This window comes from Xenopus laevis, chromosome 7L (assembly GCF_017654675.1).
Source record: "Xenopus laevis strain J_2021 chromosome 7L, Xenopus_laevis_v10.1, whole genome shotgun sequence".
Classification (NCBI taxonomy): Eukaryota; Metazoa; Chordata; class Amphibia; order Anura; family Pipidae; genus Xenopus; species Xenopus laevis.
In genome coordinates this window covers 117,559,348-117,572,722 of record NC_054383.1, presented here as the reverse complement: position 1 = coordinate 117,572,722, position 13,375 = coordinate 117,559,348, and positions in this window count along the sequence as shown.

Below are 13,375 nucleotides of genomic sequence, written 5' to 3'. Positions count from 1 at the left end.
AAGCGTCTGAGAGACGTTAGGATAAAGTTTTGCCGATCTATAAGGAGTGAGGGATACCCTGTTGAGGAACTTAATCTGTATAAAGCCATCTGGTGTGGCGACTAGGCACTCGGCTAGAATAGGCAGGAATTATTTGCAGTGTAAACAGTGTAATTTAGAAATAAACAGTGTAATTTAGAAATAAAACTACACCATGGCACTCCAAAATGCCTTGGTAATCTTCTGATTTCTTAAAGAAACTCTGACACCAAAAATGAACCTTACTTTACAACTATCATAACTCCTTCCTGTAAAAGTATATTTCTTATGCTTTTCCATTACCTTTCTAATCCCCCATGTTCCTCGCCGAGGCGGCTACCATATTGGTGCTGTATTAGTCTGTTATTGTAAGAAATTCTAACTCACAAATCAGTGGCAAAACAGTCATGTTTAAGAACTTTTAGGAATAATTAAATAATTACCTACAAAGCCAATCCCACCAGTGAAAACTGATCGACTCAACTTTTTTTTAGGTGACTTTTAGGGGCTACTTGGCTAATTCGACCTTCGACTACGACTTAGAATCGAACGATTCTAACTAAAAATCGTTCGACTATTCGACCATTCGATAGTCGAAGTACTGTCTCTTTAAAAAAACTTTGACCACCTAAAACCTACCGAACCTCAATGTTAGCCTATGGGGAAGGTCCCCATAGGCTTTCTAGCCAATTTGTGATCGAAGGAAAATCGTTTGATCGATGGATTAAAATCCTTAGAATCGTTCGATTCTAAGGATTTAATCATTCGATCGAACAATTATTCCTTCATTCGATCGAACGAATAGCGCTAAATCCTTCGACTTCAATATTCGAAGTCGAAGGGTTTAACTTCGACAGTCGAATATCGAGGGTTAATTAACCCTCGATATTCGACCCTAAGTAAATATGCCCCATAATGTAAATCAACATTCAGCTTCTTTCAGTAGTGGGGTCTACTGACTGATGGAGAAGTTGAAGGTGTTTTACCTTGGGTCTGAAGGTCACCTAGAATCTGTCTGGTTGTTGGTCTGTAATAAGAATTGAAAGATCCTTCTCTGCAATCTTTTATTGATTGATTTTTCTCATGCATCCATGTCCAGGTCTTCAGTGCCACTGTCCTCAAGCCTCTTGATAACATTGGGTGTGGTGGACACAGAACTATGAAAATAGCCTTCAGGTTGCTTTCTTACAGTGCTCTGTCTTTCCTCCATAGACAGTTCTCTGCGTTTTTTTTTCTTTGCTCTATTATCAGTGTGGCGCACCCAGACAATCCAGTCGGTTGCATATTTTCTTCACTTATTGCAGGGACCTGCAGCTCATCATCGGTGAGTTTACAGATTAAAGGAGAATCACCTGCTTGAGAAGCAAATATTTTCTTACAGCTTCTAAATGTCATGAATGGTGTTCAGTCCAACAACTTACCAGAGCATTATTCAAAAATATTGCAAACTTGCCAATATTTTGGGCCACTATTTTATCAAAGGTTGTGTCAGTTTTGTGTTATTGCTTAGTCTCAGCTATTATGTTATTATATTATGGCATTCGCTTTGTATATCTGGCACACAAACAGCCCCAAAACTGATGTTTATTTATTATGCCTAAAGCCACAGGCAGCAAAGGATCAGATCATCATTCAAATTCTATTCCCATTGTTGACATAGGAGGAAGAAGGAGCTGCTAAAGCATTATCCTTTCCTCCCACAGGAGGATGACTATTCAAGCGCCAGACGGTTGGTGTTAAAAGAGTAGGTAGAAAGTAAATATTGTTATAGTTTCTTATTTTCCAAAACTATTACAAAAACACCTTTTCAGCCTATTGGTCAAATTAGTTGACATCGAGAAGTGTAGACGCAACAGATGGAAATATCATTTTGTCTTTTATTAAACTTTCGTTGAAACAGGATTTTCCCAAATTATTTTCTGCAATTTTGCACGGATTTATTAAGAATTCTTAAAAAGCTAATCTTTTATTTTTTTTTAAGCTTTATTTTATTTATTTAACTTTTTTGACAGTAGAAGAAAGGAAGACGAGCAATAGAACATGAAGTCCCAAGAGACTCAATCTAGCAAGTCAATACTGCACGTTTCAAATAAAACAATTGCACAGTAATTGCAGGTTTGTTATTGACATCCATGCACCCCAGACCGAATCAATTTTTTTGAGGCATCCTTAAGCTACATGGCTTAGCTTTTGTCTGGGTAGGGTATTGTTAACCAGCTTTTTCCAAAACTCTATGGAGAGTATCGTGGTCAGTTTCCAATGTAAGTGAATCCCTTTCTCAGCGTAATACAAAAGTTGCAAATAATATAGTTCAGCATGTGGGGCGAGTGTGACATCTGTTACCACACCAAGGAGGCAGAGAAGAGGAAAACAGATATTGGGAAAATTGAGACGATCCGCCAGGTATTTTAATACTCATCTCCCCCAAAATTTCTGGCAGGTCCAAAATACATGAAAATAAGACCCAATGGCATTCTAGCATTTGAGGCAAGCGTCTGAGAGACGTTAGGATAAAGTTTTGCCGATCTATAAGGAGTGAGGGATACCCTGTTGAGGAACTTAATCTGTATAAAGCCATCTGGTGTGGCGACTAGGCACTAGGCTAGAATAGGCAGGAATTATTTGCAGTGTAAACAGTGTAATTTAGAAATAAACAGTGTAATTTAGAAATAAAACTACACCATGAAAATCATGACAGAATCTCTTTAAAGGGCACGTAAAGGCAAAAAAATAAAATCCCATTTTTACTTTCTTTAATGAAAAAGAAACCTATGTCCAATATACTTTAATTAAAAAATGTGTACTGTTTTAATAAGAAACCTGACTGTATGCAGTGAAATTCTCCCTTCATTTACTGCTGTGGATAGGAATTGTCAGACGGTCCCTAACTGCTGAGCAGGGAAACAATCATACTTATGAACAGCAGGGGGAGCCCCCGCCTTACTTCCCAGCCATGCAGAACTCAAGCAGCTTTGTTTATGATGATCCCTACGCAGCCCAGACCACACTGAGCATGTGCACAGTCTTAGTCTTGCAAAGATGTTTAACAAAGTTACAAGATTGTGACCCCCTGTAGCCAACTTTGAAAGCATAAATTATTTGTTTGATTAGGCTTGTGGTGCAGTAAGTTCATGTTTATGTTTAGTATACAAAATACAGCATTTCTAGCCTTATTCTATTTTAGACTTTACATGCCCTTTAAGCTGTAAATACCTAAACATCATATTAGAAGTAAGTACGAATTCCTGCCTAAGGACCAGAAAGGCATACAATAACCATCTTTGGCTATATCTTTTAAGGTTTTGATATCATGATAGGCCCAGCAACTTACATCGGGGATCAACTGAAAGTAAGGCAAGTTTCCCCACTATGGGCTTAAATATGCTAAACTTAATTGCATTAAGTCAGGGGGGCAAATTGTAGGAAAAGCAACAGATTTTTCCATCCATTTTTAATCAAGTTGAAGGCTGAAGATACATTTCCCATTGACTTCTGTAGCATCTGGCATGGTTTAGGTGGCATCATTTTCATTTTTAAGTTTTTGTGGCCAAAGGTCAGAGAATATTACAGATGATTAGGGGCAATATGAAGGATTTTTGGCTCCTGCTGGCACAGGTACAAATCAGGGGCAATATGATGGATTTTTTGGCTCCTGTTGGCACAGGTACAAATTAAGGGCCATGTGATGGCTTGGGGGCAATCTGAGGGATTGACTGCAATTGGCAAAGATACAAATGAGGGCAATATGATAGATGCTGGCACAGGTACATGGGGCAATATTAATGGTAAGGTGGGAAATGGTAATGCAGGACAGGATGGGGGGGGCACTGATTGAAGCCCTTGCCTAGGGTGCCAAATACCTTGGCCCGGCCCTGCTGTAAAATATTTATTTACATGTGGGTTCAGTGATTACACAGGGGTACAGTTAGAGGTTATGAACCTCAAAAATCAGTTACTAACATTCTCTTCCTTGTGGTTTTGTTAGTATGTGGTTTAAGTTTTTTTTTTCAAGTATAAGTTTTTAGTTGATGATGTGACCGCTGAAATTCTTATTTTCCTTCCGCTGAACCAGTAAAAGTCATCCCACTGGTTATGGAAGTGGCTGCCAAAAACATCTACATCTCTCAACTGAAAGTTTGGGCCAGTCTTCTTTTGTAGCCTGGAGATCTCTCCACAAGTGTTTTCTCCTTAACTTTACCTGGGTGCTTTATTGACGTGTGCTTCAAGTAATTTTTTCTGCTGGAAGACCCATGATCTACAACAGAGACTCAACTTTCTGATTCTGGGCTAAACATGGCACTCCAAAATGCCTTGGTAATCTTCTGATTTCTTAAAGAAACTCTGAAACCAAAAATGAACCTTACTTTACAACTATCATAACTCCTTCCTGTAAAAGTATATTTCTTATGCTTTTCCATTACCTTTCTAATCCCCCATGTTCCTCGCCGAGGCGGCTACCATATTGGTGCTGTATTAGTCTGTTATTGTAAGAAATTCTAACTCACAAATCAGTGGCAAAACAGTCATGTTTAAGAACTTTTAGGAATAATTAAATAATTACCTACAAAGCCAATCCCACCAGTGAAAACTGATCGACTCAACTTTTTTTTAGGTGACTTTTAGGGGCTACTTGGCTAATTCGACCTTCGACTACGACTTAGAATCGAACGATTCGAACTAAAAATCGTTCGACTATTCGACCATTCGATAGTCGAAGTACTGTCTCTTTAAAAAAACTTTGACCACCTAAAACCTACCGAACCTCAATGTTAGCCTATGGGAAAGGTCCCCATAGGCTTTCTAGCCAATTTGTGATCGAAGGAAAATCGTTTGATCGATGGATTAAAATCCTTAGAATCGTTCGATTCTAAGGATTTAATCATTCGATCGAACAATTATTCCTTCATTCGATCGAACGAATAGCGCTAAATCCTTCGACTTCAATATTCGAAGTCGAAGGATTTAACTTCGACAGTCGAATATCGAGGGTTAATTAACCCTCGATATTCGACCCTAAGTAAATATGCCCCATAATGTAAATCAACATTCAGCTTCTTTCAGTAGTGGGGTCTACTGACTGATGGAGAAGTTGAAGGTGTTTTACCTTGGGTCTGAAGGTCACCTAGAATCTGTCTGGTTGTTGGTCTGTAATAAGAATTGAAAGATAACTACACAAAATATCAAAATGGGACTTAGCCCCATAGGCCCAAATTATACAGAATTGTCACATAACCATGTTGTAATTTAAGATAAAATGCAATTTTTATTAACTACCATGCCACATACTTGTTAAAACCACTTAAAACATAGAAATGGCGCTGCGCTGGGTGTAGGGATCCCTGTACCCTAATAACAATTTCTGAGGAGCTCCTATATATAACTATGATGGATATTCACTTATGTGATGTGGCTAAACAGCCAAAATTCCACTCCAATATGTAAATGTAGGTACTTCAACTCCAATTGGTCACAGGGAAAGGAGATAAGCCATATATAATCCACACCGTCCAAATCAATTACAATGTTTCACCACAGTATGTTACAATTGCTCGTTGCTGATAAGCAGTTCCCATAACGTCGGGTGTGGTGAGGGTCAATGCTCCAATGTATTGGGAGCGGAGTAGATCGGGGAGAGGTTTCAGGATGGCTCTACTTGTGGCCGAATTAGCCGTGTAGTGCTGTATGATTTCAGTGGTGATGGCCGCCCGCCGTTACCAGCGGTCGCAGTGCGGCCACGGCCCAAGGTGATGCAAATTGTGACAGTCACCTTGCGTGTCGGCCCAATAAGTCCTGCCAATCCCAGCCTCTTATTGCCCAAATAGATTTATACAGACCGTTGTAATCGCGTCTGCACCGTGCGTAACTCAACGCTCCCTTGTAAGTGTGCTTTGCTGGAGAGCCCTGCGGCGCCTTCCAAGTCCCCGGTCGGGAGAGGGATCCCGTCTTACTCAGCTAGCAGCGCGAAACCCCGACAGCTGTTTCGCCACCAAACGTGGCGCACTGCGACCGCTGGTAACGGCGGGCGGCCATCACCACTGAAATCATACAGCACTACACGGCTAATTCGGCCACAAGTAGAGCCATCCTGAAACCTCTCCCCGATCTACTCTGCTCCCAATACATGGAGCATTGACCCTCACCACACCCTCACCACACCCGACGTATGGGAACTGCTTATCAGCAACGAGCAAGTTGTAACATACTGTGGTGAAACATTGTAATTGATTTGGACGGTGTGGATTATATATGGCTTATCTCCTTTCCCTGTGACCAATTGGAGTTGAAGTACCTACATTTACATATTGGAGTGGAATTTTGGCTGTTTAGCCACATCACATAAGTGAATATCCATCATAGTTATATATAGGAGCTCCTCAGAAATTGGTTATTTAGGGTACAGGGATCCCTACACCCAGCGCAGCGCCATTTCTATGTTTTAAGTGGTTTTAACAAGTATGTGGCATGGTAGTTAATAAAAATTGCATTTTATCTTAAATTACAACATGGTTATGTGACAATTCTGTATAATTTGGGCCTATGGGGCTAAGTCCCATTTTGATATTTTGTGTAGTTATAGTGGTGTATGTGGACACCCCCATGTGGGCCGATAACTAAATAGTGAGAACACTTGCACAAATAGCTTAAGTAAACAAGAATTGAAAGATCCTTCTCTGCAATCTTTTATTGATTGGTTTTTCTCATGCATCCATGTCCAGGTCTTCAGTGCTACTGTCCTCAAGCCTCTTGATAACATTGGGTGTGGTGGACACAGAACTATGAAAATAGCCTTCAGGTTGCTTTCTTACAGTACAATGTACTTTCCTCCATAGACAGTTCTCTGCGTTTTTTTTCTTTGCTCAATTATCAGTGTGGTGCACCCAGACAATCCAGTCGGTTGCATATTTTCTTCACTTATTGCAGGGACCTGCAGCTCATCACAGGTGAGTTTACAGATTAAAGGAGAATCACCTGCCTGAGAAGCAAATATTTTCTTACAGCTTCTAAATGTCATGAATGGTGTTCAGTCCAACAACTTACCAGAGCATTATTCAAAAATATTGCAAACGTGCCAATATTTTGGGCCACTATTTTATCAAAGGTTGTGTCAGTTTTGTGTTATTGCTTAGTCTCAGCTATTATGTTATTATATTATGGCATTCGCTTTGTATATCTGGCACACAAACAGCCCCAAAACGGATGTTTCTGGGTCCTCGTGCTAACCTCTGTCTCCTGTATACCTTCTCAAATAATTAGGTTCCCATCTAGGGAAAAGTAATTCACACCCCCCGTTTCTTACATGATTTAGCTGTGGAATTACCGGTTCTAAATCCAAATTAAAAATGAATCATGTAAAACTGCTTCATAATGTTTCCTAGGTTTCTTTGCCCCCATGGAATTTATGTGGCCCTCACACAGTTTTATCCTCTGTGTGAATTGAGATTGACATGCCTGACTTACACCATTCATCAAGGGCCACAGAGAAAAAAAACAATTACATGTCACAAGGAAGGAGCAGTCTACTAAAACCAATTGCACACACCAGATTTTATGCTTGCATAATCCAGAAAGACCTATTGTAAGGATATTGGTACACAACAAAAGGTTTCTTTCAGCTGATAGAAGACTGAATAATAAATGCCCTTATACTTAAAAAAGTTAATTTTGATGTTATTCAGAAAACATGCTAAAAGTAATTTGTTTTGCAATGTTTCCCCTTTTTGCTGTTTTCTAGAACTTACATTGGAAAAGTTATATAAATGTGTTTCCCGTATTCTTCCCTTCTCTGCCAGCAGCTCAGCAACCTGCAAAGCAAAAGTGGGTATGAGTAGACAAGAGTGGGCAAAAGTGGATAAGAGTGTATATAAGTAAAGTGGATACGAGTGTGTCTGAGTAAAATGGATAAGAGTGGGTCTGAGTAAAGTGGGTAAGAGTGGGCAATAGTGGGTATGAGTAGACAAGAGTGGATAAGAGTGGGTCTGAGTAAAGTGGATAAGAGTGTGTCTAAGTAAAGTGGGTAAGAGTGGGCAATAGTGGGTATTAGTAGACAAGAGTGGACGGGAGTGGATAAGAGTGTGTCTAAGTAAAGTGGATAAGAGTGGGTCTGAGTAAAGTGGATAAGAGTGGGTCTAAGTAAAGTGGATAAGAGTGGGTCTGAGTAAAGTGGATAAGAGTGGGCACTGGTGGGTATGAGTAGACAAGAGTGTGTCTAAGTAAAGTGGATAAGAGTGGGCAATAGATGGTATGAGTAGGCAAGAGTGGGCAAGAGCAGATAAGAGTGTGTCTGAGTAAAGTGTGCAAGAGTGGTCAATAGTGTGTAAGAATATAATATATATCAGTATTAAAATAGCACCCATTTCTTATACCAACTAATATTTTTGGATTCATCTGGATACTGAACCCTTTACAAAAAAATTGTCTGAATTGGAAACTCTTATTTACATATTCAAATTGGAAGAGGACATATTGTGCACTTAGGATTGTTGTACATTTCCAGTTATACTATACCAGGAAATCAGCTGGCTACCTACCTTCTACTGTGCATCCATATTGGTTCATTGCATGCACTTTGCAGCGCTGGCAAATTAGTACTAAAAGTAGTGCATTTGTGGATAAAAAAAAATATGGCAATTTTCATAGAAAAATTGCATGTTGCATTTTGAAAATGCAACCTACACAGATTCACCATTTATATGGATAGTATATAAATAGGCATTAGCAATATCATGGCGCACACAGGTATAGTAATTTGCATCACCAGAATAAGTCTATACAGCTGAAATAATTGCCTGCATTCATCTTGTAATTTCATTTGCCAGTCTCTATGTTTCTGGATAGAAGTTGAATTCAAGAATTTATGAGAAACACAGGGAACAGTAGAACTCCATTAATCAAAACCTGACATGCTCTTGACCCAACGTTATATTTTAAGCTTGAAAACAACCTTTAAATGGATATTCCCCATGTGGTGGCCTGAATTCCCGAAAAAAGTATTATTTCAGCACTTTCTTGAAACATTCCTTTCTTATTCTAACTTCTCCACCGCTTTTCCATTCCAGACATTCGCACATTTATCTTGTGCCTTGAAAGGGAACTCTGCCTGACTTGGCACGGAGATAAAACCGGTATTTCCCAATGAAAATATACTGGGGCTCTTGCTTATTTTCAACTATACAGAGTTTAGCTATTCTTTTGTTATTCAATACACCACTTAAGGTTCTCTGATACAACTTCAGTATATAACGGCACAACTGGTACTTTGCAGTTTCTATATTACTTTTTCCAAGTTATTCCCTGCATCAAATAAAGTTTGGTGCATGCAGAGAACAGTTATAAGACACTGCACATGTGCCCACCCAGGGCTGAGCAGGGGATGCTGGGAGTAAGCATCAAGATGCTGGTGGCACACTCTTCATTCAATCCTAGAGATTTAAGATTAGATTCAGAAGGGAGTGCTTACATTGCAACCATTGATTTGGGGTTTAGTTTTCCTTGAACTTCAACCTTTAGCTCAAATAACCTAACCTCTACCACATTTCTACCAGTGGTTTTATCTGTGACAGTTCCACTAGCGGTGCTTCTGCTGCCATCCATTGCATTTCAACATTGATGCCCAGTTCCATCTACAGAACCCTCTTTTTCATCTACTGAAGTTCTATCTGTCGTGACCCCTCTTCCGACTATCACTATTTCACCAGTGGTTCCATCTACCATAGTTTCAGCATTTACAATTCCACCACCCATTCCAACCGGCACAGCTTTCTATTCCATTTACTGCAGTGCCCCTTTTCCATCAGTCACAATACTATCAGCAATGCCCTCTCTTCCATCTGCTGCAATTCCACCAGCAGTTCCTCCTCTTCCATTTACCACAATTTCAAAAGCTGTGCCACCTCTTCCATCTGCCGCAATTCCACCAGCTGTGCCCCCTCATTCATCTACCTCAGCATGGGTTTTCCCCTCCTCCATTTACCGGATTTTTCATTAGTGGTGCCCTCTCTTCAACTGCAGTTCAACCAGCAGAGTGCCATCTTCCATCTACCACAATTCCACTGGTTGCTGCCCCTTTTTCATCTACCACAATGCCCCTACTGGTGCCCCTTCTTCTACAGCCATTCAACCAGAAGAGCCACATCTTACATTGACCGATATACCACCAGAACTACGGTACCTTGCTGGATTCCCCTGCTTATCCGTGGTAATACATTTGACATCTGTATTTTCCCTGACCCCAGACATCTTGGGACAGATTCACTAAACAGCGAAGTGGCTAATGCTAGCGCCAATTCGCTAGCATTGGCACCTGCAGGGACATCGCCAATTCAATAATAGACGCAATCGCCAATTCGCTAGTGAACCAGACCATCACTAGCACAGTTTCGGACCTTATCGCCAGGTATATTTTCGCTCCGGCGAATGGGCACTACTCCGCAAATTCACTGAAGTGCGGATTTTACTGAACGTTACCTTTTTCGCCAGAGTTGACTTCGCCACCTCAGACCAGGCGAATTGCTAAAAAAAAGAAGCTAGATCTTCCCCAATCGTCTGTCACTTACATCATATCTTGTGTGCCAAAAATGCATTAAAGTTCAAAAAACGCTGACGACTTTTAATTTTTTTAAGCGGGATTGGCTGCAAAAGTCCTAACTTGGACTTTTTTTGGGTAACCGGTTTTATCCACGCATTTTATAACATATGGAACATTCATTTTACAGTGGGCTCATGTTTAGGGCTTTATATTAACTCTCTTGTCTTTATTAAGGTTCCCTGGACATGTGTAATAAAATATGGTAACTTCAAGCATTTGCACCATTTATAATAAAGACCTCCATACAACTTTAAATTTCCCGCAGTATGCAAATTGACCTAAGCGCAAGATCACTAGCGAATTTTTTGGTAGGCATCTTCGCTATGAAGTGCTCGCACAGCCGAAGTAACCCTAGACGAAAAGTCGCCAGCGTTCGACGCCCTGAACGAAACTTTGCATTTTAGAGAATTAGCGAATTTGTAGCGCATTTGCGCCTGTTGAAATGGTGCGAGGGTAACGAAGCTGGTGCTGACGAAAATTTGCCCGTTAGTGAATCTGCCCCTTGTATCTAAATACAAAAGTTTCCTGGAAAAGGTAATGAAAAGTTAATGCTCTGTGCTCCAGAAAATGTGTAGGGACCACCCAGACCAGGGCCCACTGGAGATATTCCCCATTACCTATACACTTTATTTGGGTATATTATCTTTCATTCTCAATGTCAAGGTTTTTAACGGTTGAAACAGCTAAGCCATATGGCAGATGGTATAAATACAGATAGATAACGGGGCTCCACAAAATCGGTTTTTCCTCATGGCCTGCCACCACAACGGACTACAGATAGATAAGGAGGACAAAGCCATGGTATCCATCTTTGTTCTGCCAGTGAGCTGTGTCATATTTAATGTAAAAAAAGGAATTCACCCGCAAATAACTTTTGGGAGAAGTAGTTAAAAGCCACTGGCCATGTTTGTTCACAAAAAGGGAAGAGGTTGAATATAAATGCAATATTTTAAACAATAATTGCGTCATGGGTGCGATTACTGGAACTTCTTTAAAAAAAAAAAAAAACACCCCTATGCTTCCAGTAAGGTTACAGAAATGAGGAAATGCACACAGATCTCAAAGTTAAAACCATAATTATTTGAAAAGAATAAGATTTGGGGGAGTTTTAGGATTCTTATATTTACAAGGCACGAAATAATGAAATGGTACAATTCTAAACCTCGTTGCACGGTTTATGGATTTGCATTATTTTCATAAATCTGTGTTATAAAGCTATCCAAAGCCAAGATACACTGGGGTTCATTTATTAAATGTGCACTAGCTCAGTTACCCATAGCAGCCAACCAGATTGAGCCTTGCCATTTCAATTCCATAATGTAGACGGCTCATTGGGCATCTAATTAAAGAACAATTTCAATAAACGTTGGCCAACCCAAATCCAAAGTAATCTGGTGCATCTCGGCCCTGTGTCCCAGCCTAGTTCCCTGTCCACTGCTTTGGACTGTATCAAAGGACTTCAAGTAACAATTCTATGCATTTCAACAGAGCAGGAAAGGTTTTGACTGCAAATTACTGACAGTGGGTGACAGACTTGTTACTGTTGGTGCCTAAATGAGGGGGTTTAAAGGAGAAGGAAAGGCATATTTAATTGGGGTGCCAAAAGTTAGGCACCCCAAGTGATTATATATACTTACTTGATACCCCAGGCCGGTGTTCCTATCAGCAGAAAACTGCACCAGTCCGGGGGTTATTCCAGCGAGCACCACGGAGAGATTGGCTTCCTTCTTCGGGGCACTAATGCGCGAAGTGGCTAATGCCAGCGCAAATTCACCAGTGTGACATCATTTCGTTACTTCGCCGATTTACTAACGGGTGCTGGCTTAAATTCGATAGTGAAGTGGACCTACTCTAGCGATACTTCGCACCCTTACGCCAGGCGAAGTTGCGCTATGGCGAAGGGACGTAACTACGTTAATTCACTGACTTGCGGATTTTACTGAACGTTACCTCTTGCGCCAGACTTGCCTTCACCACCTCAGACCAGGCGAAGTGCAATAGAGTAGATAGGGATTGCTTAAAAAAAAATATGAAAAGTCCCAAAAAACGCTGGCGTCTTTTATTTTTTAAGGGTGATAGGCTGAAAAAGATTGTAAATTTTTTTGGGGGTACCCTCCTTCCCCCCTACATTTCTTAACATATGGCACATAAACTATACACTGGGCAAATGTATAGGGCTAAATAACAACTTTATTTTATTTTAAGGTTCCGTGGGCTTGTGTAGTGTAATGTATTTGCTGCAACATATACGTCCATTGTACTTTAACTTGGCGCTGTATGCAAATTAGGCAACGCTAGCGCAACTTCGCTTTGCTTGACGAATTAATGGTAGCGCAACTTCGCTACCTTTCGCCTCCCTGAGCCCAACTTTGGATTTTAGTGAATTAGCGGGGCCCTGGCAAAGTCAAGCCTGGCGCAACTTCGGAGGTAAGTAAATTTGCCCCTTCTTCTTTATTCAAATTTCCCAGGGCAGACGCATGCACAGTAGAACTAAATAGCCAACTTCTATTCTGTGACAGAAATGACATCAGAACTCACCGTTTATAACTGATGAGATCAGAACTCACCGTTTATAAGGATATAATTTACAAGATATTCATAGCTTGTGTGTATTATTATATATATATATATATATATATATATATATATATATATATATATATATATATATATATATATATATATATATATATATATATATATATATATAAGATAATCAGATAATCAGGAAGCCGGCACAGCACGTCAAAAAGTCATCGCTGCCTGGGTGCA